The sequence below is a fragment of the Macaca fascicularis genome, chromosome 17 (genome assembly GCF_037993035.2).
Source record: "Macaca fascicularis isolate 582-1 chromosome 17, T2T-MFA8v1.1".
NCBI lineage: Eukaryota > Metazoa > Chordata > Mammalia > Primates > Cercopithecidae > Macaca > Macaca fascicularis.
This window is the reverse complement of record NC_088391.1, coordinates 63,536,393-63,564,302: the sequence shown is the minus strand read 5'-3', so window position 1 is coordinate 63,564,302 and position 27,910 is coordinate 63,536,393. Positions and strand designations below refer to the sequence as shown.

The window sequence follows — 27,910 nt, the reverse complement described above, 5'->3', positions numbered from 1 at the left end:
ACACATGGTTTATTGCAGACCTATGGTTTGAAACCTGGGTAGAGTTGGGAAAGCCAACCACTGTGATTGCCAAAAGATCTTTATTTCTCTTGTTGTATTTAATGCGAGATATTGCAATTTTTGGTGACCCACCCTTCCTTCCTTCCTTCCTTCCTTCCTTCCTTCCTTCCTTCCTTCCTTCCTTCCTTCCTTCTTTCCTCTCACTCTCTCTTCCTTTCTTTTTTTTTTTTTGAGGCAGAGTCTTGCTCTATTGCCCAGGCTGGAGTTCAGTGGCACGATCTTGGCTCACTGCAACCTCCGCCTCTTGGGTTCAAGCGATTTTCCTGTCTCAGCCTCCCAAATAACTGGGATTACAGGTGCACGCCACCATGCCTGGCTAATTTTTGTATTTTTAGTAGAGAAGGAGTTTCGCCATGTTGGCCAGGCCGATCTGAAACTCCTGACTTCAGGTGATCCACCCGACTTGGCCTCCCAAAGTGCTGGGATTACAGGCATGAGCCACTGTGCCCTGCTGATGTTTTCTTTAGAATGGAATGTTTTATTACACTTTTAATGTTGCTTCATATAATCCTTCTTTCCATAGTTAGTGTCTTTCAAACTTGTTATGGCTATAATGAGATCATATGTAGAAAACATTAGAGAGAAAGTTGAGATTTGGACTTTGTCTTCACAATTTCTGTATTACATTTTGTTTTTACCCACCTTTCACTCACACAAAAGAAACTGAAAGAAAACCCACCAATTTCAACACATGGGCATTTAAAACTAATGACTAAAAGTAGGTTTTGCTTATCTAAAAAATAAACCTCCTCTGACAGTAGGGTCAATGTTACAATGATAAAACCACAATTTCTTTCTTATAAAATTAATAGCTTACTTAGAAATGGCTATTCATTAGAAATTTGGCATACTTACACACCTAAGTATGCAATATATAAAATAATATTAAATGACTAATGGCCAAAACATGGACTTAAACAAATATTTCCAAACATTGCTTTATTTAATGATGACAAAAGCCTCAATTTCCCATTGCACGATACTTAACTGAACAAACAAACAAACAAACCCAAAGCTGTGGGAAATACAACTTTAACATTTGTTTTTAAATGTAAAAATGTTTCTGGGGTTTGATAGCCTATAAGAAATGTTTCACTGTGGTATTCCTTTCAAGGAATTGAGGTACTGCAGTGGCCAGTAAACCACTATTGCATTAGTGCTATAGCTGTGAAGTAATATTTTTTATAATGTTATTTTGTTTTCAAGGAAAAAATTGGAGAGTGGTACTTAGACTAAAGTATAATCCTATCAGTTTTACATAAAATATTGATAAGAAATAAAAACTTAGCATCCCTGGTGTGAATTCACTAGATTGTACAAAATACAAACATATAGATTAAGGAAAGTTAACATAATCCTTTTATGGGAACTAAAATCAATTACATGTCAGCTTTGTAGTATTATAAATGTATTTAGTCAGCATAGAATTTTTCCAGCAGTGTTTCCTGCAGATTGAAATTGACTAACCAGATGTTAAATATTAAATAGAACTAATCAAAGCGTGGTTCAAGAGACTTTAAAAACAATGATCAAAGGGAGCTATTTATTACCTGATTCATGTTACTGTTAAAATATTGGCTCTGTAATATTATATTTAAACTTAGTTTTTTTAAAGATTGCATTTTCTAGCTTTACATGAACAATAATTAATGTTAATAAATTAACTCATAAACTATGTAACTGGATCATTGTACATAATAATGGTTGGAAACTTGACCAAGAAATGTAAAGCTCAATTCACAGACATAAAACCTTAGTGGGATATTTAGTATATATATAACTTTTAGTAATAATGTAACTACTGAAAAACACTAGGGCTCATTTACTCCATGTCTGTACACATACACATACACAAAATAAAAACAAAAACAAAAAAGAAGGCAATGCTAGAATTATTTCTGAGGGATCTTGGAGCAATCATTTGCTCAGGCATTTTTTAATTCCAGAAAATTAATTATTCTTTTTTAAAAAATAAACAAAAATTGACTTTGGGAAAAGATTTCTAAGACAAGGCATTCCATAATTTCTTATAAGCTCATTCCATTGTTTTACCATAGTGACAATTTATTTTTTGCTTATTCAATGAGAATCTGTCATAAGATCTTGTTTGGACCCACTTTCTCTTGAAATATATTTGCATAGATGGAAAAGCAGCATTAATAGACTTTTCAGTACCTAATAAGTTTACTATTATCAATATTTTATATAAGTAATCTATGCAGCTTAAGAAAACATTTTTCAAAGTTTCAGGGTTCCAATAAACAATGAAATTGACAACCATTCATATGCCAATAAATGTTTTCACCAATATACGTAGTTTTTATTTTTTTATTTCATTTGGGATGATAAAATAGGGAAATGAGGTCAAACTGTAAGACTGTATCCCAAATGTTCTATCTTATTCTTAAATTCCCTTGCTAAATTGTTTTCTTGAACCAATTTTCATTCAACTTCTGCTTGTTTTTAATTACTTGTATTCTAGTAGTAATCACTTTTAATCTACCATTATAACAACTTTTTAAAGAAAAAAATTTATTTTGATATAGGCAATATTGATTTTTCTATAGGAATGAAGATTTATTGTATGTCATGCTAGCTTCTGTGCCTTGAATATAAGAAGTTCCATTATAGTTTTAAAAGCAAATCAAGAAAAATGTATTAACTGGAGAGGGTGTTGTATATTCATACACCATGACCATACATGTCTATCTTTAAACGTCGTTCATACACTGTCCTGAAATGCTCCTTTTCAGCTGGTTCAGGACCTACCCTCTCCAAACGTTCTTCTCCCAGTTAAAGTAGAAATCATTGATGAAATAAAGCACGATACACCTTTTAGACTTTGCCATTTGTGAGCTTACCTTACATGATATTGGACACAAAATGGTTAAACAGGAGTATTCTCCAAACAAGTACAGCAGGAGCCAAGGAGAAGGTGAAGGGTGGGGAAAGACATTTTATATTAGAACGTCTTATGTTACCCATATTTTTCCCCACTGTGAGTCTCCAGACTTTTTTTTTCCTCCTTGCCATTTGGACTTCAGTTAGGTATCCTACTAAAAGGATATTAGAACTGCCTTCTTTGCTTCAGCATTGCATGAAGATAAAGCATGCAGAAGGCAGGAGTGGGCACCTGAGGGCTCAGATGGACTAGTGAAGGCAGAGGTGATGCGTAGAAAAAAATTTGGCAAAGCCTATGTGAGAAATGTGTTTGTTTGAAACCTGAACATTGAGAAAGGAAACAAAGGCTAAGTAATAAGTGTTCTGCACGATGACAGTATGACCTTGCAGATGACACTAGCCAAGCACGACCATGGACACAAAGACCAATAACAGCAATAAAACAACACCAGATGACAAATCCCGACCAGACCTGCAAAGGCTATATTTTATTATCCGTTTTGGATAAAGAGATTTTACCAGGTCTCTAGTGAGGAGAAATAAGTACAATCAAAACCTCACTTTACATCATTTATAGTTTTGTTGTATATACTGAAGCTTTAGTTAATTATATGATAGTATGTATCTAATTCTCATTTTTAAATGGTTTTATTATTCTCAGTAAATCCTTTTGCTGTGCCCATGAAATTAAGCTTCAAATTGAAAAAACTAATCATCCAAACTCTGCATATGATTTATTTTCAAATTTTTGACTTTTATTTCATGAAGACTACAAGATAATTTTGTTGTTGTTGTTGTTGAGAATGGAGCTGACACTTGAATAGTCTCTAATTGTTGGAGTTTAGATTCTGTTGCCCGGAGCAGGAAAAACTGGGTAAACAGCACTGCTTACAGACTGTTGCTTTAGAAAGCCTCCTTTCTTACTGGGTAGGGCAGAAATTACATAAGGAATCCAGATTTTTTTGAGTGGCAGTTTTCTATATAGTAAGCTTTGTGTGCTTAACAGATTAACTGCTTTTCATGTTATTCTTTTCCCCAGGATTCAGGAAAGAAAATGACATAATAGATTTTTTTTTTTCCCTGGGATCACAGTAAACCTCCTTAGTCAAACCCAGTTGCTCCTTGGGAGGTAAGGAGCGAACTAACCTATGTTTCTACAAGTTACAAAATCATTTACATTTATTACCCTTGCACAGTGAGGCCCCAAAGCCTCAGAGCTATGATTCTCCAAATCACCGCATTCTAAGCTTGACTGATTGGTTTAAAAGCTTGTGAGAGATTTATAATGATTCACTGTGTAAGCCAATGATTTTATATTTAAGTCAAGAGACTGCTTATAAATGACAGAAAACTTTAGGCTCTCCTTGGACACAGCAGGTGACCAACTGTTTCCATAGGTTTAGATAAAAATAGCATTTCCTTTGCACTGTTTGAACCCAAAATTTGTAAAGCACACACACATTATATTGTATACAAGCATATAATATTACCTCTCCATTTATAGTGCTATCTTCGGATTATTTGACCATATTAATATCTGTGTGTATTTGCCACAGAAACTTAAAAAGCTCTGTTGCTTTTGAACTTTTTCTTATTTGCTCTCATAAACTTTAATTGCTTCCTCAAATTCCAGATTTGTTATTTAAATAGCATATATTGCTGTACATTAAGTTTGGAAAAAAATTCTATGCTTAGGTTACTGCGATGTTTCACAACACATAGTAGCAGTATCTTTTACAGTTTAAAGTTTATACAAATAAATTGCCACTGTTTAAATGGTATAAATGAAAGAAATAAGATTAATAGAGTACATATTGAAAAATGTTAACCTTTGTATGATATTTTGCCTTGTTTGATTGATGAAGAAAATTTGAGATTTGTGAAGAACACCAAATGTTTAATCAGGAGGTTGGTAAGCGTCATAAAGTTCTTAAAGGAAAGGCTGCAGAAATGTCTATGCCACCAGCCTTGGAAGACTCTTTGCCAACCAGTCTGTTTATTTCCTCCAGCAATACTGAGGGTGCCAACTGGATTGGTACAAACTTCCATAGAGATGCAATTACTTTTTTTTTTTTTTTGAGACAGAGTTTTGCTCTTGTTGCCCAGGCTGGAGAGCAATGGTCCAATCTTGACTCACTGCAACCTCTGCCTCCCGGGTTCAAGTGATTCTCCTTCCTTAGCCTCCCCAGTAGCTGGGATTACAGGTGTGCACCACCATGCCTGGCTAATTTTTTGTGTTTTCAATAAAGTCGGGGTTTCACCCTGTTGGCTGGGCTGGTCTTGAACTCCTGACCTCAAGTGATCCACCCACCTTGGTCTCCCAAAGTGCTGGGATTACAGACATGAGCCACCATGCCCAGCCTGGAGGTACAATTTCAAATGTATTTGTTAGAAGAAAATTAAGTCACACCATTCTTTTAATCTGCCTTATTAACCACAATTCAAACCACTATGTTCTGTCTCTATTCTCACACTAAAAAGTCCCTACAACTTGTCTCCTGTTTCCTTGCTTATTTCAGTCTTGTCATCCACCCCTTCTGCCCGTTATACAAGAGGCTTTCCACTGCTTCCTGTTTCTCTAGGCTTCTTCCTTTTCAGATCAGGTCTATGTTGGTTTCTCCACATTGCCTGGCACTATTCTGTCTTATTTGGAATATGTGCCTAGCATTATCTAAAGTATGGCATGACATTTAATAGCACACTGTTTGGCTAAGACCCAGCATATAGCCTCCATTCTTGCAGCTACTAGCTGTATTATTTTGGGCAGATTATTTAACCTCTCTGAGCCTCAGTTTCCTTGTTTGTAAAAGGGAAAATAAATTTACCTAAAAAGATTGTGGTGAAGACTAAACAAGCTAATGTATGAAAGAAATGCTTAGCACCAGAACTGGCATGTAATAAGTGCTCAACACATTATTGCTATTGTTATTAAGGTTATCCTGATAGTGATTACACTAATTTCTTGCCCTAATTGACTGGCGTCTCCCCATACATAGTTACTTCCCTGGAATCTTTTTTTTTTTTTTTTTTTTTTTTAATAGGAACCACTCTTTCTTTCAAACTCTTATAATCTGTTTCTTGAAGCTCTTATACTCTTCTTATTCTAGTTCATATAGGTCCATCTTGTGTATGTGAATTTCAGGAAAGAATTTGTCACATGCTTTCCTTAAAGTTCAAGTATATCAATGAATTTTGCTGACCCACTAGTATATCTTATTCAATAAAGAAATGATGTAAGTATTATATATTCTTGGTTAACTCAAATTGTATCCTAGGAACTCTCAGACAGCCTTTTAGTCACTTGCTGTAGCTTCTTGCCTAGATTTGTTGTCATGCTTCATGTTGTAGTGTTTGCAGAATTTGCCTTTCTTTTTGATAATTGTACCCCATTTTGCATCTGCATCTCTGCTCTGTGAACATTCTCTTTTCCATTCTCTCTGATTATTCAAAGTCACACTTTCTTTTGTTTTAAACTTCTCTGTTTTAAACTTTTAAAAAATTTAGATTCAGGGAATACATGTTCAGATTTGTAATATATTATTGCATAATGGTGAGGTTTGGGTTCCAGTGTGCCTATCAGTCAAATAGTGAACATTGTCCCTACAAGTAATTTTTTAACCCTCACTCTCCTTCTTCCCTCCTCCCTTTTGGAGTCCTCAGAGTCTATTATTTCCATCTTTATGTTCATATGTAGCTATTGTTTAGCTCCTACTTATAAATGAGAACATGCAGTATATAATTTTCTGTTTTTGAGTTATTTCTCTTAGGGTAATGGCATCCAGTTCCATCCATGCTGCTGCAAAAGACACGATTTCACTCTTTATGGCTGTTTAGTATTCCAGGGTGTATATATACCACATTTTCTTTATCCAGTCAAACACTAGTGGACACTTAGGTTGATTCCATAACTTTGCTGCTGTGAATAGTGCTGAAATAAACATATGAGTGCAGGTGTCTTTTTGATATAATGATTTCTTTTTCTTTGGGTAGATGTCCACTAGTGGGATTGCTAGCTTGAATGGTAGTTCTCTTTTTATTTCTTTGAGAAATTGCCATACTGTTTTCTATAGATGGTTTACTAATTTACATTCCCACCAACAGTGGATAAGCAATTCCCTTTCCCCACATCCATGCCAATATGTGTTGTTTTTTGTCTTTTTAGTAATAGCTACTCTGGTATAAGATGATATCTTCATATGGTTTTAATTTGCATTTCTCTGATGATTAATGATGTTAAGCACTTTTTCATATGCTTGTTGACCATTAGTATGTCTTCTTTTAAGAGATATCTGTTTGCAAAGATTCCTGTCAGTGGCTGGGAAATCCCATTTGCAAGTTCTCTCAATATGCTTGAGTACAATTACTCTGTATTAGGAAACTGAACATGGTAGAGCAGTGAGGTGCTTGCTTCAATTGCTTTCCTCATCTGAGCCTTGGCTTTCCTCTTACCATCGTTAATTGGGGGAGCTCATTACTACCACCCACTTATTGCTTGCTTCCTCTCCTGCTCTGCCAAATTTTTGTGGGTCATGTCTCTTATTGGAGGAGGCTGTAAACCTTTGGAATCTAGTTTACATTATTGCCCTGTGATTCTCTGATGGACCCAAGGAAAGTTATGTCTTTTGTATGTTAGTCAAGATTTTCTCTTTGTTAGGGTGAATGACATGCTCTGGGGCTTTCAACATTCTAAGTGGAAGAGGAACTATCCCCCCTCCTCCCCACTCCATCATTTCTTAATCCCTTTGGATCTGCCTTTTGGCATAGCCAATATAGAAAGACTGCCTTATGGGTCTGTTATTGGTGCATTAGCAGCTTTGCTGCAGTGACAAACCACCTAAAAGTATCAGTCACATAAAAAAAGAATATTTATTTTTTACACATGTAATGTATTGTCACTTGTGGGTGGGGTGCTACTTCTATGGCTCTGTCTCCTCAGCTCTGTTGGGCTCTCGCTATTTGTCTTCTCATTCAGAACTTAGGTGATAGACAGCCCCAATTTGGGATGTGGCAGGTGGAAAGGATAAGGAAAACCATGGAAAACTTGTGATGACTCTTAAGGTACCTACTCATTTGTAACATATGCCCATCCACTGACATTTCATTGTCCACTCACATCCAAGGTAGGATGTGTATTTCTGTTGCAGGAGGCATGGGCAGTCACATGCCAAGGTCTAGGAAAATGTAATCTTCTTTCAGGAGGAGCAGGGGTAAATAATGATGAATCAGGATACGGTCTACTCAACTGGTGAAAGCCAATTTTCTTATAGTTGGCCTTGTCTACAATATTTGAATTCTTTTAATTGCACAATTTTATTGGTCAGAAAGATTTTGTCTTCAGAAAATGGTTTTAAATGATAAGAAAACATATCATTTTATATAAGAAAAAGCCCAGAGGAGGCTAGAATCTAGACAGAGCATGTTAGAGCTGTGACTTTGCTTTCTCATAAACTCGTATTTTCTCCTTCCCACTTGAGTTGGCTTTTTGCTTGTACCTGCTGCACTCATGGTTGCAAGGTGGCTTCTAATGATAACTGTTGCTGCATGTAGCTTTGGGCTTATCTAGAAAACCTCTCCCAACTTAGAAATATAAATTCTTCCCTTCAACATGATTGAGTCAATATAGAAAATGTATATTAGTTACCAGGGGAATTCATTAGTCCATGTGGCCTCGATTAATCATCTGGGATGGAAGGGATGTTGAAGAGTTAACCATAATGTTCCTGTTTATTACAGATATCAGGAATCTAAATCTTTTTCTCTTTCATCTTCCTATGGTTATGTGTGTGTGTGTGTGTGTGTGTGTGTGTGTGTGTGTGTGTGTATGCATATGTACATATGCATATATAGACTCATATTATTTATAGTTTATAGTTTTCTCTTCTTTAAACTCATTTCCTTGTTGATCCCATACACTGAGAAAACTATCAACCTTTTGGAGTAGTTCTCACTTCTTTGCCCTAGATCCAATTACTGGCTTATGGTTCTCTGTGAATTTCCTGCTGGAACCTCAATTCTGCTGGAACCTCAATCCTGCTGGAACCTTTCCTTTCCATCCAGCTTCTCCTCTTGACTGTCTTCTTCATCATCAGTCTTGAAATCTGAATGATCTTTTTCCTTTTTTCATGTTTTTGTATATTCAATCTGTTCGTATTCATAATTACACTTCCTTTGAAATGTGTTTTATATTCATTCTTTTCTTTTGTTTAGCACTTGCTGTGGAGTACCAACAGTGGCTAGAAAGACCCTGTGACTCTCAGAGACAAGCACATATAAAACATAAGAGGACATTCCCTTGGTTGTTCTAGAAACACTTGGCTGTGAACTGGAGGCTTAGTGTCCAGCATATGTAGACAAGAGTCAGTGATATTTGTATTATTACTGATAAAGTAACACCTTTTTATCCACAGACTGGGGAAATCTGGGAAACCATGGTTACATAGATGTATTTTGTTCTGGTAAAAGGGAACATTCATTGTGAAACATGGCACATATGCCCTTGTCTCTGACCTTCACTTAAAACATTCCATCAACCAGAAATGGCCTCCCCCATCTTTACCTGCTTTACGACTTAGGGCACATATCTGCTTTTTCATAACATTTTCTGTAAGGCTATATAATAGGGTTTGTCTCAGAATGGATTTGGGCTTGATTTCTGATTCTTTGTGATCTCAGCCGCTCAAAACTTGTTCCTCCATTTGAAAAAGGGCATAACCTCAAAAAAAAAAAATGAAGAAAAAGGGCATAACAGTACTGTATTAATGTCTATTGCTATATAGAAATATTACCACAAACTTCATGGCTTAAAACGACAAATGTCCATTAGGTCACGGCTTCCCTGGGTCAGGAGTCCAGACATAGCATTGCTAAGTTTTGTGCTTTGGGAACTCTTCTGAAAGCCACAATCAAAGGGCCAGCTAGGGCTGTGGTCTCACTCAAGGCTTGACAGGGGGAGGATCTGTCTCTAAGCTCACATGATTGTTGGCAGAATTCAGTTCCTTTTGGCCTGAGGACCATCAGTTTCTTGCTTGGTGGAGGCTGAAGGCTACCCTCAGCTCCTTTACCATGTGGCCTCTTGTTTCTTCAAAGTCAGCAAGGTGGAAAGGCTCTCCTAGCAAGACCGATATTACAATCTTACATGTTATGATTGGGGAAATGACGTTCCACTTCTGCCATATTCTAATGACTAGAAGAAAGTCTCAGATACTGCCTGCACTCAGGCAGAGGAGAATCACACCAGAATATGGAGTTTCAGAAGGTGGGGATAATTGAGCAGCCATATTAGAAGCTATCTGCTACAGTTGTCAACCCCCACAATTTGAAAATTATGTGTATGAAGATTTCAGCAAGATGCCTGATGCTTGTATTCCATAAAGGGCAGTATTATTATTCCTCCTCACCAGATGTGAGGGCAATCCTAGGACCTTCTATTTTTTAATCACTCTAAAGGTTCTTAGAACTACCAACTTGAAGTAGTTATTTGTGTATGTATTTAATTTTATTACAGAGTTATAAGCTTTTGGAAAGCAGGGACATATTCTTTTACATCCTTGAAGCTTCCAATATCTAGTAGTATGCCTTTCTCATAGAGATCATTAATTACTTTATCCCTGGGCTCCCATAATCGCTTACATTTCTATGCTCCAGCTCATGTCACATTGTATTATAACTAGTTATACATACCTATTTTTCTTACTAAACTGGTAGATCCTTAAGGGAAGAAAGACTGGGCCTTTTCTTTTTGTCTCTATTGCCTTTTCTTCTCTCCCTTAATTTCCTCTTACCAAGCATCAAATACGGTGCTTGGTATATAGTAGATGCTCAAGAAATGAAAGTTCCTTGAAAAAATAAATAATAATTATTTAGAAACAATTTACTGAATGAATAAATAAATTTTAAGAGGCAATGTCTATCACTAAACTTTCAAGAAATAATGCAAACATAGGATGCAAAAAAAAAAAAAAAAAAAGGAAAAAGAACAAGTATAATTCTCTTACATTTTTACCTAAAATGAAAGGTTTTATAAAAATATCAGTCGTTTGAGTTTTGAAAACAAGTAGGTTGTAGAGTATGAAAGAAATTAGTGGCACACCAAAACACGAGAGCTGAGATTATGGTTCCCTTCTGATCCATGAAACTGCTGAATACTCTTCAAAGAAAAATAGATGTTTTAGTAGCTGTCTGCTATTTATTATTGTGTTGAATTTGATATTTTGAAAATTTGAGATATCTACCTCATAGGATTGTTGTAGGGATCAAAGGAGGTATTATGTAGAAAGTATTTAGCATAGTTAATTTAGTTTCTTTCACGGCCATTTAATTTTTAGACTGTTTAAACATTGCTGAATCATTTTGCCAGCCTTGGGTAAAAGTGAAAAGTAGAATCTTCTGAATTTTTTTGTTTTTCAGGAAGCCTGATATCTGACATTTGTAACTCAGGAGAAAATTTAAAAATTATTTATTATTGCTATTTTATTGAGATAAAGTGTCACTCTGTCACCCAGGCTAGAGTACAGAGGCACAATCGTGGCTCACTGCAGCCTTGACCTTCCAGGCTCAAACAACCCTTCCACCTCAGCCTCTCAAGTAGCTGGGACTACAGGTGCATGCTACCACACTTGGCTAATTTTTGTATATTTTGTAGAGATGGGATTTTTCCATGTTCCCCAGGCTGGTCTTCAACTCCTAGGTTCAAGTGAAGTACCACCTCGGCCTCCCAAAGTTGTGGGATTACAGGTATGAGCTACCATGCCCAGCCGAATTTTGAGTTTTTATTATGATTGTGGTCTAAAAGTCTTAATAATTTGGGGGCTTCAATTATCTTTTGAGGAGGCTTGATGTCTTAGTCCATTTTGGCTGCTATAACGAAATACCTTAGGCTGGGTAATTTATAAGCAACAGAAATTTATTGCTCATAGTTCTAGAGGCTGGGAAGTCTAAGATCAAGGTGCTGGCAGGTTTGGTGTCTGGTAAGGGTCTGCTCTCTGCTTTGTAGATGGTGCTTTGTTGCATCCTTACTAGCAGAAGGGGCAAATGGCTCCATAACATCTCTTTTATGAGGTCACAGATACTGTTCATAAGGGCTTTGCTCTCATGGCTTAATCACCTCCTAAAGGCCCCACTGCTTGATAATACTATGACATTGGCAATTAAGTTTCAACATATAAGTTTTGGGGGGGACACATTCAGACCATACCATTTGGGCAAGGAGGAAGGAGTCTTACTGTTCTCCTGAAGTCTTGCCTTGTTGATAGTTATCTGCCTTATACATAATCGCTATCACCTCTAATGACTAGCTGTGGGCTTGATGTACAGTAGGTGCTCAGTAAATGCTGATTATTAATGGAAAAATAAAATTGGCCCTGGGATCAGGATTCTCCAACAGACAGTAAACGCTTAAGTGCAGAGACCACAAATATTAACTCTGTATCTCCAAGTCCAGGCAGGGGGTTTAGCTGACATGCTCATTTTCTATTCACAAGATTTATTATATATAGTTTGCTGTGTTTGAGGGCAATATTTGTAGTTTTCCTGTTAGGTTCACTGAGTATACCAGTTTCTCAAGTGAGTACCATGTGTGAACCCCAGTTCATTCTTACATATCCACTTCATGATCCCTGTAGTCTAGTTTCTTCTCTCACAACTTTGCTGATCTGTTCTTCCTCCATCGTGCAGCCCCCAACTCTCTTGGTATTAAGCCCATTCACAGTGTTATGCAACCATCACCACTATCCATTTCCAGAACTTTTTTGTCATAGCAAAAAGAAAAAAAATCTCTGTCCTCATTAAACAATCATTCCCATTCCACTCTCCCCACAACTGTCAACCTCTATTCTTTCTGTCTCTATGAATTTGCCTATTTTAAATACCTCATATCAGTGGAATTATACAATATTTGTCATTTTGTATCTTGTTTACTTCACTAAGCACAATGCCTGGAGAGTTCATTCATGTCATAACATGTATCAGAATTCCACTCCATTTTTGTAGTTAATATTGCATTGTATATATACATCACCTTTTATTTATCTATTTACCTGTCAGTGGTACTTTCTACCTTTTTGCTATCGTGAATAATGCTGCTATGAGCATTGGCATACACATATCTTTCAAGTCCCTGTTTTTTCAATTCTTTTGGGGATTTGCCTTGTAGTGGAATTGCTGGATTATATGATAATTGTATGTTTAATTTTTTGAGGAACCACCACCAAACTGTTTTCCACAGCAGATATACCATTTTACATTTCCACGAGCATTGCACGAGGTTCCAATTTCTCCACATCCTTGCCATTACACTTGTTGTTTTCTGTTTTCTTTTAAAATTTTATATATACATATGTATGTATGTGTGTATATATATATATTTCTAATTGTCATCGTAATGAGTATGAGGTGGTATCTCATTGTGGTTTTAATTTGCATTTCCCTATTGATTACTGAAGAGCATCTTTTCATGTGCATATTGGACATTGGTATAAAGCTACCAGTCCTGTCCTTCTAGTCAGAGTCAATGGTGGTCTTTTAGCTGTAAGTACTTCTGTACTTTCTTTCTCACTATCTATCTTAAGACGATCTCTTAGAGATCTAAAAGTATTGTCAAATACCTTCAGCTACCTCTCATACCTCTGTCCTGGGATAGCTGGCTATTACTTCAGGCTCAACATATATGATGCTTAAATTGTCATCTTGGTCTCATTGCTGTCTCCTAATTTCTGTCCCTGTCTCAGTTTTTTCCTTGACTTTATCTTTGGCTTTATCTTTGTTTTCTCTATCTTTATTCTCTATATTCAACTACTCACCAGTTCTGCTTTGTTCTTCCTGCACTTTTTTTGTTTGTTTGTTTCTGAGACAGAGTCTTGCTCTGTTGCCCAGGCTGGAGTGCAGTGGCATGATCTTGGCTCACTGCAACCTCTGCCTCCTGGGTTCAGGTGATTCTCCTGCCTCATCCTCCTGAGTAGCTGGGACTACAGGTGTGTGCCACCACACCTGGGCTAATTTTTGTATTTTTAGTAGAGACTGGGTTTCACCATGTTGGCCAGGATGGTCTCGATCTCTTGACCTCGTGGTCTGCCCACCTCGGCCTCCCAAAGTGTTGGGATTACAGGTGTGAGCCACTGCACCTAGCCCACAGTTGTTAACTGTATCCTGAAAAGATGTAAACTGAAATTCTCATGAATGGTGGACATACTTTCCATTTAATGATTAGGTCCTTTGTGAAAAGATTGATTAAACTGTTTATATCTAAATGAGAAATGCTATTGTGTTCTCTACTACAATGCCTTGCACATAAAAGGCATTAAATAAATATTTGTTGAATGATTTGAGTTCATTTTGAGTATTGAGTGTTAGCATACAAGTCTGTAGTAGTTTATTGTTTAATTTCATCCTAACATAGGTTTAGGAGGAAAAAACAGTGTGAATTTCAGAAAACACACAAAAATGCGTAGCTTTTGTAGGATGTGAAACATACAGATGTCTTAAAAATTTAAATTACAATTTTTGCTTTCTCTTCAAAAATTATATTTAAAAGTTTTAAACAATTTAAAATGTTTCTAGTAGTGCTTACATTTGATATCAAATATAAGTGACTTATAATTCCATGTTCTCTGAATTCTTGATTTGTTTCCTGTGTCAGAGATTTGAGACTATTAAGCGGCGATTAGGGAGGATATCCTTGAAGTCTCCTTCACACCAAGAATCTCCTTTTTTTTGGTTCACTTAACTTAATGTGGGAGTTGCTTGTGATATTTTCTACATTTCACCTTCCGAGGTTATAGGCCCCATTCATATGCCATATCTCCCTCTCAGATGAGTAAGTATGACTTTTATGAATTTTCTTCACTTGTAGAATTTAATTTACATGAATAATTAGGAAAGGACCAAGTGAAATTTCTCTCTCCCTAGGCAAACAATCTTGTTAATAAAATCAACTGCAAACTTTTCCTTTAATTTTTTTTTGTATCTTTAAATTTATTGCTTGCTACAAAGAAGCAAAATAAAAAGAAATATAGGGCGCTACAGCATACTGCTATTTTGCATATTGATATCTGAATAATTACCTTAGGGCATATTGAGTTATAATATGAAATACTATTCCCTCAAGACATTATCTTAAAATATTTTACTTATTTAGCATACAGTTCAATATTTTAGAATTATGTAGAGAGTATAGTTGTTAACTGACATGGAATGTGCTGGCAGAAACAAAAAATTAGAGGGACCTAACAGGGAAAAGGAATTGTTCTTGGAATGTTACAGTATTTAAATACTGTTGCAATATAGCTGGTCAATTATAATAGCCAACATTGTAAAAGAGAAGAAGGTTGTAATTCTGTATAGGTGGTTAATATGTGCATATTTTCCCTTTAAAGTGTATTTCACATGGAGTTTGTTTGATATTCAGACCTGTAATCATGTATTTTACAGTTCCCTTTGCACACAGCCAGCAGTGGGGTATTCTTTTACAACACAAAGGCTGGAAATAGATACCAAAAGAATAGTGCCTGGAAATGAAGAACTGTAGTTTCTGGAAGAAAATGCTCATAATGTGACCCACAGTCAGCTTAGGAATTGAACACCACAAAACATGGAGTGGAAGGCAGGTTGGTCTGGTATTATGTACTCTGGTGCCTACATCTTAGTTGCTATGACGAGTCTAGCTGAGATATGTGTTCTCTAACAGCCTAGGTCAGAAGGAAAGCCCACCAATGACAGAAACACTGTGGCCACGCTGGACATAGTGAGGCTTTAGTATAGCTTTGAGTTTTGTGATTCCACTGACTGTGTGACTGTGACCAAGTTATTTAAACTCTTTAACTCCCCATTTCCTTACCTGTAAAACTAACTGTGTGAATTAAATGGAATCATGTGAGAAAAGTATATGTTTTGTTTCCTGATGTTGTTATTATTATTGTTGCTGTAATGAGGCTAGATCTTTATAGTCCTAGAAACAAATTTACTACTGGTATACTGTTAATTGAAACTGTTAAAACTTGAAATTGAGGCTGAGATGGTAAGATCCCTTGAGACTAGGAGTTCAAGGCCAGCTTGGGCAACAAGCAAGACCCTGTACCCATTGAAAACACAAGAAACATTAGCTGAGCATGGTACTGCATGCCTGTAGTCCCAGCTACTTGGGAGGATGAGGTAGGAGGATTGCTTGAGCCGAGGAATTTGACGCTACCATGAGCCATGATGGCATCAATGCACTCCAGCCTGGGCAACAGGTGCTGTCTCTAAAAAAGAAAAGACTAAAGAAAACAAATCAAACCCAAACAAAAAACCAGCATTGATTCCAGAAGAAAAGATAAAATGAAAACAAATCTTTATTTTATATGTGAAGTCATGAAGTGTGTTTTCTTTTCTTTTCTTTTTTTTTTTCCATTTTTTTCAAGCAATTGTCTGAAATTTCTATAACCTTACTCTGGATGGAGCAGGACAAACCCTCAACTATTTCAATACTGTTCTGTCGAGCAGTGTAGATTCAGAATGCACAGGTCACCACAGACCCAAGCACGCTGGAGGTTTGCCAGTATTTGCTTTTAAAACTGTTTTTGATATGCCTTCTTTTAGAAAATTAAAGATTATACATATTTGTTTATAAAACAGTTTTTGTCATGAGGCCATTTTGTGACCAAGAATGTATCTTACTCACCTTGTTTATCATAAAATTGGTCAGTTTCTATGTGTTAAAACACTGAACTAGCTATGTCTCACTTTCTGATATTTGAAGGGGAACAGGAGTATTACCCCAATTTTGCAGATGAAGAAACCTACCTACAGATTAAACAATGTGGTTGATATTTTATCCCGGGTTAATGGCAAAGCAAAACTGGGGTTGAGCTTCTTTCTCTCCTTGGTCTCATAGGCTTTATCACATTTCATGTTGCTGCTGTAAAAAAGAACCGTAGGCTGTTTGTAAGCGTGAGGAACTAAGTGATGGGTATTTAGCGTCTCTTGTGCTAACTGACCAAAAACTGAATTGACTTCTATTACATTATCAAATTATTTTTACAAAATGGGTATATTGGACTTTCTCATCTATTAATGCTATTGCCAGTGCCTTCTCAATTGCAACAACAAGATGGCAAAAGGAAATGTAAGTTGTCATGTATTAAAAATCAATTGAAATGACATTTCAACCTTCAATTGCAGTAAATTCTTTGAGAGAAGGAAACGAAATCCTCATGATAGCGGTGATAGTGATGTCTGTTGCTGCTTTTCTAATTAATTAAATGTATGACTCTTAAGCCCTGCCAAGTGTATATTTTTATTTTGCTATCTGAATGTCCCCTTTCTTTGACCTTTCCTCTCTTTTCTATACCTCATTTCTTATGCACCTGCTCCATCTATGGCTTAGCTCCTTTTGTCACAGAGGAAATGTATTCTAAATTAATTTATACTTAGATTATTTAAACATTTTCTTATTAATTGAAGACCAAGTAATGCTAGACCCAAAGAAATAAATCCCTAATAGTGTGATTTTCAGGCACCATGCTACTCGAATGGGAAGAATATTTTGCTGCTGGCATGGTCTTTAGGAACACCTCAGATCATGCCCATTTTCTTTCTCTATAAGGCTGTCTCTGCTTTTATCTGTTTCCTGGGTAGATGTGTTTGACTGTGATTCTGGAGAGATGCTTATTTGGCACAGGTTCCCAATCTAATGAGGAATGAGAACTTGTGGTTAACTACTATTTTAGAAGAATGACTAAAGTGCAAAGTCGGCAGAGTAGGGACTAATGAAATAGGCCTGTGTGTAGATGGAGAAGGCTTGGCAGATACATGCAATGGGTTAAAGGCCATGCTCTCAGAGAGTAATATGAAGGCAGGCATGAAAATGGGTGGCAAGTTTAGAAGCTGTCCAACGTCTGATGCGGTGGACATGTGTGGGGATAGATGGAAATGACCGATCGAAACCAGATTGTGGAGGATTTTAAACACCATGCCAAAGCATTTGGACTTGAGTCTGTAGACAATGAGGCTCTGCAAGATTCTTCAATCTGTGTCTCCATAGCCACTTGACCTCCTCACAGGAGCTCTGCACTACCCCACAATGGCAGGAAAAGTATATTTGGAATCAGAATGCTTATGTTCAAAACCTCTTAAAGATTGTATGATCTTGGGCAAGTAATTAAAACAGAACTGGTGACCTAGTCCTCTTGCTTGTCAGAAGTCTTTTGACAGTGTTGCATATTGGAGTTCAAGTTGATATGGTCCAATTAAAAAAGTTGTGACAATGCATGCTCGAGCCAGGGCTTGGAACTATCCATTTCATGAGGGTAGGTGATATGGTCGAGCTTTGTGTCCCCACCCAAATCTCATCTGGAATTGCAATCCTCATAATCTTCATGAGTCAAGGGAGAGACCAGGTGCAGGTAACTGAATCATGGGGGCAGCTTCCCCTATGCTGTTCTCGTGATAATGAGTGAGTTTTCATGAGATCAGATGGTTTAAAAAAGGGTTCTTTTCCCTTTGCTTGGCACTTCTCCCTCTTGCTGCCTTGTGAAGAAGGTGATTTGCTTCACCTTCATCTTTTGCTATGATTGTAAGTTTCCTGAGGCTTCCCTAGCCATGCTGCACTGTGAGTTAATTAAACCTCTTTCCTTTATAAATTACCCAGTCTTGGGCAGTTCTTTATAGCAGTATGAAAACAGACTAATACAGTGGGGCATGAGTGAAGCGTGGGAGCTGGAGAAAGGCTCTTTTGGTGGGCAGATCACATAACCTAGAAGATATGGCAATAGATAGCAACTCAAATCTCATCTCCTCTGTAAAACAATCCTAAAGTCAGCTATTGGCGGCCATCTCTGGGCTTCCAAAGCTTGTTCTATATGCCTTTATTATAGTAGTGTTGGATTGGAATTAATTATATGCTTTTTTTTTTTTTTTTTTTCTTTTGAGATGGAGTCTTGCTCTGTCGCCCAGGCTGGAGTGCAGTGGCGCGATCTCGGCTCACTGCAAGCTCTGCCTCCCAGGTTCATGCCATTCTCCTGCCTTAGCCTCCTGAGTAGCTGGGACTACAGGCACCCACCACCATGCCTGGCTAATTTTTTTGTATTTTTAGTAGAGATGGGGTTTCACCATGTTAACCAGGATGGTCTCGATCTCCTGACCTTGTGATCCGCCTGCCTCAGCCTCCCAAAGTGCTGGGATTACAGGCATGAGCCACTGCGTCCCGCCTTTCAAACTAAGTAATAAAAAATCTCCAGAAACTCAGGTATCTTTTTTCTTGTTAGATTGATTCTTCTTTTTCTGCCAAGAAGCCTCTTGGCTTCTCTGTCCCAAGACATGACAACTCAAAATTTATAGGATTTGCAGTTCTAACCACTGACAGTGACTGACTGGCTGTCTCAGAATCTCAGTTCAGATTCTCTAAAGAAAGCACAGCTTGTGGGTCAATCAGGCTTCAGATGTCTATCCCAGTTCAGTCCACTTTGTCCAGGGGAACGGAGTCACACAATCTCTATCTGTCTGTACAGGACCACCCTGTGAATGTGGAACAGTTCTCAGGGCAGGGAAAACCAGTGCCTGGGCTGGACATATACTATAAAGGATTTCCACTACATTGATTTTGTGCTTCTTCAAGGCTAGGGACTGTGTTTCATTGATATTTTTGTCACTAGCACTTTGCGTACCATTTTGTACATATCTAATAAGCATTGATACATTTTCGTTGAATAAATGAATCACTCCTGGCTAAGATCAGAATTGCTCATAGCAATAATTAATATCTTCAGAGATTTTTATATAAAACACTTTCACAATCCATTCATTACATCCTCCCAATGATCTTGTGAGTGACTAGATTTATAATTCATTTTTGAGAGGGAGGAACTGAGTCATGAACTAAGTGACAATGTGAAACACACCAGAGTTGAGCCATATTGAGGTCTGGAGAACCAGTTGGAAGAATGCTGGAAAAGTATAGTTTGGACGTGAGGGTCTGGTTCAGGACAGCACCAGTGTGAATGGAAAACTGAGGAAAGATTCTAGAGATATTACTCTAATGTCTCTAAAGTTAATGTCTCTGAAGAAAACAAAACTAAACAAAATTAAGCAAAAATACCTTACTGAAAGATAGTTGCAGACATTTAGCTAACTGCCTCTATTGTAAACTTTTCTTTTTTATTAATGCATAATCCAAATACAACCAATTTGTCATGAACAGAAACTGAATCTATGCATGTTAAGTTCAGAAGAATAGGAGACATTCCTAAAGTTAAAACTCTTAGGAATTCATGACCACTTTGTTGTCAAGAGAGGGATTAGTATACGTCGTCAACCAAAGCAACATCTATGTACATTTGAAAAATAGTGCCTATATATGAAGACATACTATTTGTTTAGTTAAAGAACAATACCATGGGTGGGCATATGGAATTTCTACTCTCTTATGAGACCTAGTAGTCTCCCAGGGTCTCACAGCCCTGAGATTGAGAATTAGTGAGGTAAGTATTAAGGATCTCACATACCAAAAATGAACATTGGATTGATCAAGGAAAAACAGCCAAACAACTAATTTTAAAATGAGAGACAAATGGCAGTTGACTAGTAGTGGGAATGAGTAAGGATCCAACTGTGGGTCAAAATAAGAATACTAAATTTTTGGCTCAAATTCTTGAGCAATGTTATGGTTATCAATAATCCTGCAAAAGTCACTAATTTGGAATCCTTTCCTGAGTTTTCCAATTAGCCAGAATTTTAACTGTCCTAGTTATGTAGATTTACTAAGATTAGGGAAATTCTCATGGCTCTAATCCCAGTTTGAAATTCTTAATGTGTTGGGCCAGGCATGGTGGCTCATGCCACTGTGCACTCTGGGAGGAATCCCAGCACTCTGGGAGACTGAGGTGGGTGGATCACTTGAGGTCAGGAGTTCAGGACCAGCCTGGCCAACATGATGAAACCCCGTCTCTACTAAAAATACAAAAACTAGCCGGTCGTGGTGTTGGGCACCTGTAATCCCAGCTACTTGGGAGGCTGAGGCAGGAGAATTGCTTGAACCCAGGAGGCAGAGGCTGCAGTGAGCCAAGATTGCACCATTTCACTCTAGCCTGGGTGACAGAGTGAGACCCTGTCTCAAAAAAAAAAAAAAAAGAAAAGAAAAAGAAATTCTAACTGTGTCCACACACATGGTTGTGTCTTTAGAAACAACAATACTAATGTGTATTGGGTGCTTCATATTTGCCAGGCCCTGGACTAATCACTTACACATCTTATCTCCTTTAATCTTCACAACAGGACTTTGAGGTTGATGCTTTTACTATTCCCATGATACAGACCAGGAAGCCGAGGGGCAAAGAGGTTAAGTGACTTAACCTGGCTGTTAACTACCATAACTAGATTTCAAACCTGTTTATTTGACACTAGAAGCCAAATGTTAAAATGCTATATCATATTGGGAGGAGTCTGTCCCCTACCTCCAAATCTGTACTCGTGACTGCTGTCATGCTATGTTTTATGTAACTCTACTTATGAAGTCTTGTTAGTTCCAATGTGATTGAAGTTGAATGAACTAGAGAAGATTCTGTATATTTCAATGCTTTCTATCCCGTGAGTATAGGAAACATGATCAAGTCTAAGATTATGAAAATGTTGAATTCTATAACAACAAGGATAAATATTGTAATAAAATAAAAAATATTCTGATTTTCATTTAACAGTAGTTTGATGACCTGCCTCTCCTATTCATCTGAATGCAACATGCATAGATTTAGTTTCTGTTTAAGACAAATTGGTTATATTTGGATTATGCATTCATAAAAAAGAAAAGTTTACAATAGAGGCAGTTAGCTAAATGCCTGCAACTATCTTTCAGTAAGATGTTTTTGTTTGATTTTGTTTAGTTTTGTTTTCTTCAGAGGTGATGGGAGCAATAGAACTTTCTGGATTATTTACTGGAGTAAATTTTAAAAAAACATGGCCATATATGCATAGTTTTCAATTTGAATAATAATTTACAGTCAAGTTTTAAAGTCCTAAAAATAGGCAAAACACTGTGTTAAGAAATGATAAATAATACTGGTATTATTTATCAGGTGACTACTGATTATCTTTTGATGAAGAGGAAAATAAAAGATTAAAGAGCTATTTCACAATGACAATAGACAGTTTTCTGAAATTTAGTCTTTAAAATCTTCTGTGGAGTTAAGATAGTAAAGGTTAAAATTAAATACAAATATTTGAAAGATATTTTGGCCACTTTCCCCAGGAAATAAGGTAATAAAAATAAAGTAGAAGACATAGAAACAATGATAACATAATAATTTATTTGTCCTGATCACTTGTTTGCTTTTAGTAATTTTTAAAAGATTGATGAGTCTGTATCTTTGTACTTCAGCGACAAACAGATTCATGACAATCATTAGTTTCCTGTGGTGTTGTTATATCAGGTATATTTTCATCAGGGCTGCTGGTGAAATTATCAACCGTAATATTAAGATTGGAATAAACAAGAGAGTCTTTCCTTACACAATCAATTCAAGTTTTTATTTCATTAAAGTGTAAGATGGTAATGTCACTAAATTGCTATCTAGGCTATTACCAGTCTGTGTTAATAGTCTTAATTTATCAACATTTATTTTAACCTTTGCTATAAAGACCTGAAAACAAAGCTGATATTTATTAATTTTTAAGGTAAAAAAAACCCTAAAATTTTGTGCCTGAGTTCTTTTATCACAGTTTGTTCTTAGCAGAAGGTTGTTTTTGAAATCTTTTTTAAAAAAGTATGTCTTCTTTATAAGTCCAACCTGTTTCTTGAATATTTATATATGTATGTAACTTCTAAACAAAACCTAGGATGCAGCACTGTGCTATAAGCTGAAGTGTAGTTCTCGAAGGAGCCTGGGCTCTTGATATAGAAGACCTGGATTTGAATATTAATTCTGCCCACTAAAAGACAAATAACTTTGGGTAACTCAACTTCTCTAAGCCTCACTTTCCTCATCTCTGCAATGAGGAAATAATACCTGTAGTGTAGGTGTCTATAAAATGGCAATACTTATTATGTAACTTATAATTTAACTACACTGCAATGACTAGAGGCAATGCGTACTCTAAAGACTTTTTTTGACCCTGTGATTTTGAAGTCAAGCAGATGTCTATTTCTCTAAACATGAGTAACTCAGTGCAAAACAGGCCCTGAGTTTTTGCAGGATTAGCGTGCCAGTGTCATCCTGCCACCCTAGTTCTTAGGTCAAAAAGAGTAAAAGTGAAATCTAAATCACTCCGAATTGCTTGATGTTTATTTGATGACATAACGTTAATTAGGAGCCTCCATTTTCGTTTACACTCAGCTATGAAAATTGGAGGCGAATTGTCGTACAACATATTTCTTAGTCCACTATTAGTACAGGTTCTGCTACCTCAACACACTCTCAAATATTTTATGGAGAAATAAATGAATACATAAGGGTGTGGGTGGCAGAGTCTTAATGTAGGTACTGGATCCATCTGGTGAAATGTTTCATCCAAATCTTCTTTGGAAGACACTATGCTCCATGCGGAGAGGGGCTTTCTAGCCAAAATGATTAATTAGTGTCCTGTGAAGCCTAAAGCTGTTTGACTGTTTCCCTGGGCTTCCTCCCACAATTTTACCCATGTCTTCTGATTGGTCATTGGTACAGTGTGTCTTACTTTATGATAGTTAAGTAATCATGTTCTTGAGATATGAGAAACAGATAAAATCCCTAAATGTCTTTACAAGGAAAAGGGACCTTGGTTATTGGGTCCCAGCTCCCTCTGCTTCTTTTTGGGCAATGGGGTTTTAAATCAGTCCTGCAGCCTGGCATTGGAATGTTTGAAAGCCAGGAAATCAAGCATAATAGCAGAGGCAAAGGATTATATCAATTTCTAATCAGGTTTCTTCCCTTTCAGAACCAGCTTACATATAAATATATGCAGAAGACCTTAAAAAGATATTTGAAGTTCATTCATTAAAAAAAGTTATTGAGAGTCTACTATATGCCAGCTCTCACTCTGGTCTCTGTAAATGACACTGATTTTATTCTTAAAAGTGATTAAGGGCTGGGCGCAGTGGCTCATGTCTGTAATCCCAGCACTTTAGGAGGCCGAGGTGGGCAGATTGCCTGAGGTCAGGGGCTTGAGACCAGGCTGGCCAACATGGTGAAACCCCATCTCTACTAAAAATCCAAAAAAAGTAGCTGGGCGTGGTGGAGTGCACCTGTAATCCCAGCTACTAGAGAGGCTGAGGCAGGAGAATTGCTGGAGGTCGCAGTGAGCCAAGATTGCGCCACTGCACTTCAGCCTCGGTGACAGAGCGGGACTTCTGTCTCAAAAGAAAAAAAAAAGAAAGTGATTAAGGTACAAAAAAATATATAACATTTAGGTATAGAGTTTTAAATACTACAAAAGAAGCAGATAAAGTGATCAAGGAGTTCAAGGATGTACATCAAATACCACATATAGTGCCAGGCATATAATGAGGTATTGGATAAAATTTAATTTCATCATTTCTTCTTTCCTTTGCCTGTGGGAAATCTCAATCTCTCTCTCTCTCTCTCTCTCTCTCTCTCTCTCTGTGTGTGTATGTGTGTAAAGGAGCAAGGAAATACTTTATGAAAAAAGTGATTTATTGGCTTTGGATATTAGATGATAGGTAAAAGGCATTCTAGGCAAAAGAAATAGTATACATTAACAAACAGAGGAAGGAACCGTATGTGGTAAAATCCATTTGTTTAGTTTCCTGGAGCACAAGGTTTGTGATGAGAGTTGTGAGAAATAAGGTTAGAGGGAAGGTTAAGGACTGCGTTGGTGTTAAAGTGAGTATTCCCTGCGTATCTCACAATAATATCAACTCTGGCAATATCTGTAAGTTTGTATGTCTGGAAAAAAATGTAAACTTCTATATGAATTGAGGATTTATGTATTGAAAAAACACTGGTTTCCAATATTTATTTGCCAGAAATCCAGAGTACTTCATGACTGGTGAAAACCAATGAAGCATTTAACAAATTTCATGCCAAAAATATAGGACAGATCACCTCTAAGATTTAGATGTTGCCCCAGTGTATCCATCAGGATAGATTGTTATGCTGCAATAACAAACCCCAAATCTCTGCGGCTTAATCCACTATAGTTTCTTTCTCACTTATACAAAGTGTGCCATTCTACCAGTGTTGATCTAACATTCCAGGCTGCTTTAATGTTATATCTCTTCCCGATTTAAGTGTCCTCTCATGTTTTCTTTTTCTTTTTCTTTTCTTTTTTTTTTTTTCTGAGACACAATCTTGCCTTGTCTCCCAGACTGGAGTGCAGTGGCACAATCTTGACTCACTGCAACCTCTGCCTCCCAGGTTCAAGCGATTCTCCTACCTCAGCCTCCTGATTGATTAGCTGGGATTACAGGTGCGTGCCACCATGCCCAGCTAATTCTTTTGTATTTTTAGTAGAGACGGGGTTTCACCATGTTGGCCAGGCTGGTCTGGAACTCCCAACTTCAGGTATTCCGCCCACCTCAGCCTCCCAAACTGTTGGGATTACAGGCGTGAGCCACTGTGCCTAGCCCTCTCTCTTGTTTTCTATGGCAAGGAAAGAGTAGGCTGGACAATGAAACAGCAACAATTAAATGCTTCCACGTGGGCACACGTCACATATCCTGTCCACCTACATTTCATTGGCCAAAGCAAGTCACTTGGTCCTGCCCGACTATTTATCTTTCATATTGTTTCTTTCTGGAAGGTAAAGATTTCATTTTGTTTATATTTTTTGCCCAATGCCTGGCAAATGGTAGAAATTTGATAGATGCTTTTAATTTTATTTTTCTTTTAACTATTTTATTACATAAATACTGCATGATCAAAGTTAGCATTAAAACTACACAAAGCCAAATAAAATGGAACATGAAAGTACCCCTTCTCAGAATGTTTCAAGAATAAATGAATGTAAGCTTGATTTCAAACTCTTTAAAACAACGTACACATTTTTTTACTCTCTGGCCCCAATGTATCTTTTCACTCCATTTTTTTCAGCATTTACCCACATAGATTATTTTCTATTAAATACATTTGCCAAATATTATATCCATCCACTCCACTCCACCCTTCACTTACTATTTTCTTTGCCTACAATTTTCCTTCACTTTTGTCCTCTACTGGTCTAACTTCCTTTGTGAAGATTTCCGGACTCTTCTTGACGGTGCTAATGCCCTCCATGCTCTTGTAACACCTTGTACAGATGTCATCTTTCTCGACTCTTAGCCCCTCAGTTTCTTAGAGGCAGCTAAGTGCTTATTCATCTTAAATAGCCAGTACCCTTTCCAGGGACTGGTACAGAGGAAGTGTTCCATCATCTGGTTCACCATTCCCTTGTATCTTTAATATTTCTCTATCTGTTTGCTTCTTCTTATCAGCTTATATATGCTTTCAATGATTTCTCATTCTGTAGAAAGTCCTCACCTGATCTTCTAATGACAGTTTTAGCTCTCTTCTTTACTTTGTCTTGAAATGTCCTGAAACAGTTGGCCATACTTCCTATCCCTACTCTTTCACTTCTCATTCATGCTTGGACGCACTGCTACCCGGTTTATGCTTTTACAACTTCACAGAAATGACCTAGGAAATCTAACAAATGATCTAAATGCCAAATCCAATTGCAATGTTTCAGTTCTTAATTTAAATGTCTCCTCCAATGTATTTTAAAAATTGAATTAAAATAATTGAATTAAAGTCATATTTGCACACAGTAATGTAGTTATCTACTGCTCTTCTCTCTTCTCTATCCCAGTTCCTATGTTGATTGGGATCCAGTGTAATTTCCCTTCACTTTTTTACACTTGTTACTTGTTAAATGCTGGGATTTAGGTTGAGTGAAGTCTAGCCTGAGGAAATCAGTCATAGGACAAGAAGAAATGACATCCAAATGTAATGTGTTAGGTTTGGAGAACAAAAACAAAAACAAAAGAAATAAACAAAAAACTAAAGTCTATGCTATATGCAATTGTGAAAGTATGAGCAAATAGGAACTGTTGGCCAGTGTACCTAAGATTTAGAGGGCATGGCTGAGTTAAACCATAGCTTACTAGGCTAAACAGCCTTGGTTTCAAATGATTCTTTTGAAGTGTAGAATTTTGTAGTGAGAAAAGGGAATATTTATGGCATAGAGAACAGATTATTTACATGGTATGTAAGAATCGAGTAGACAGCGTTCAAAACAGTCCAAAGGCATCTGCCTTTCAGATGTGCAGGGAAACTATAACTCCTCTAGGTACCATTACATAGTTGTGTGAATTTTCCATTTGTATTACAAATAATAGAACTTATGAGGGAGATGAAATTGATAAACACCATGCAATTGAGATCTTGAAAATCTACATTTTAAAGACTGAAGTTTTAAAGACTCATTTTAAAGACTCAGTTCTACATTTAGAACTGAAGCTGAAGACAGAGTGACAGAATTCTCATACTGTTGTGACAAGCTAAAGCGGACTAGGTTAGGACTGTAGGTTTGGAACAAATGTGATCTAAAAACAAGCAAGGGCAATTAAAGAAGAGGATTCATACTGACATTTCAAATGCCTCCTGGAAATCCAGTAGAACTTTCTAGTCTTATCTCCCACTGCTGCGTCTTATGCTCTGTTGCTTCAGCCAAACTGGACACTCTTGTAGCTTTCCAGTTGATATAAAGTTCTGAAAATTTTACACCTCTCTTCCTGTTAAATTTACTACCATATTAGTGTTTTGATATCCTTAGAAACTTGGAATAAACTCAAAAGCAAATGTAGTTTCATGTCTTTGTCATTTGCCTGTATGATGATTTGTCTTTGTTTGTTAACTCTTCCTCTTGAATTTCAAGAATTAGTTACTCATTCATTATTATCATTGACATTTCCTGTGCTTTCATTTGTTTCTCTACCACTGACTGTTTTCTCAATTTCATTATTATCAAACAGCCCTTCTGTGATAGACTGCTGTTCCCCATCTTCATATTGATT

General features: G+C 36.9%; 1 non-coding gene across 1 annotated transcript; it reads right to left on the bottom strand.

Annotated features, from left to right (window-relative positions):
• Positions 1-16,353: 16,353 nt before the first annotated feature.
• Positions 16,354-16,489, bottom strand: LOC123569904 (small nucleolar RNA SNORA9). Its single transcript, XR_006693787.2, has one exon. It is a non-coding gene; the product is annotated as a small nucleolar RNA SNORA9 (small nucleolar RNA).
• Positions 16,490-27,910: the final 11,421 nt, after the last annotated feature.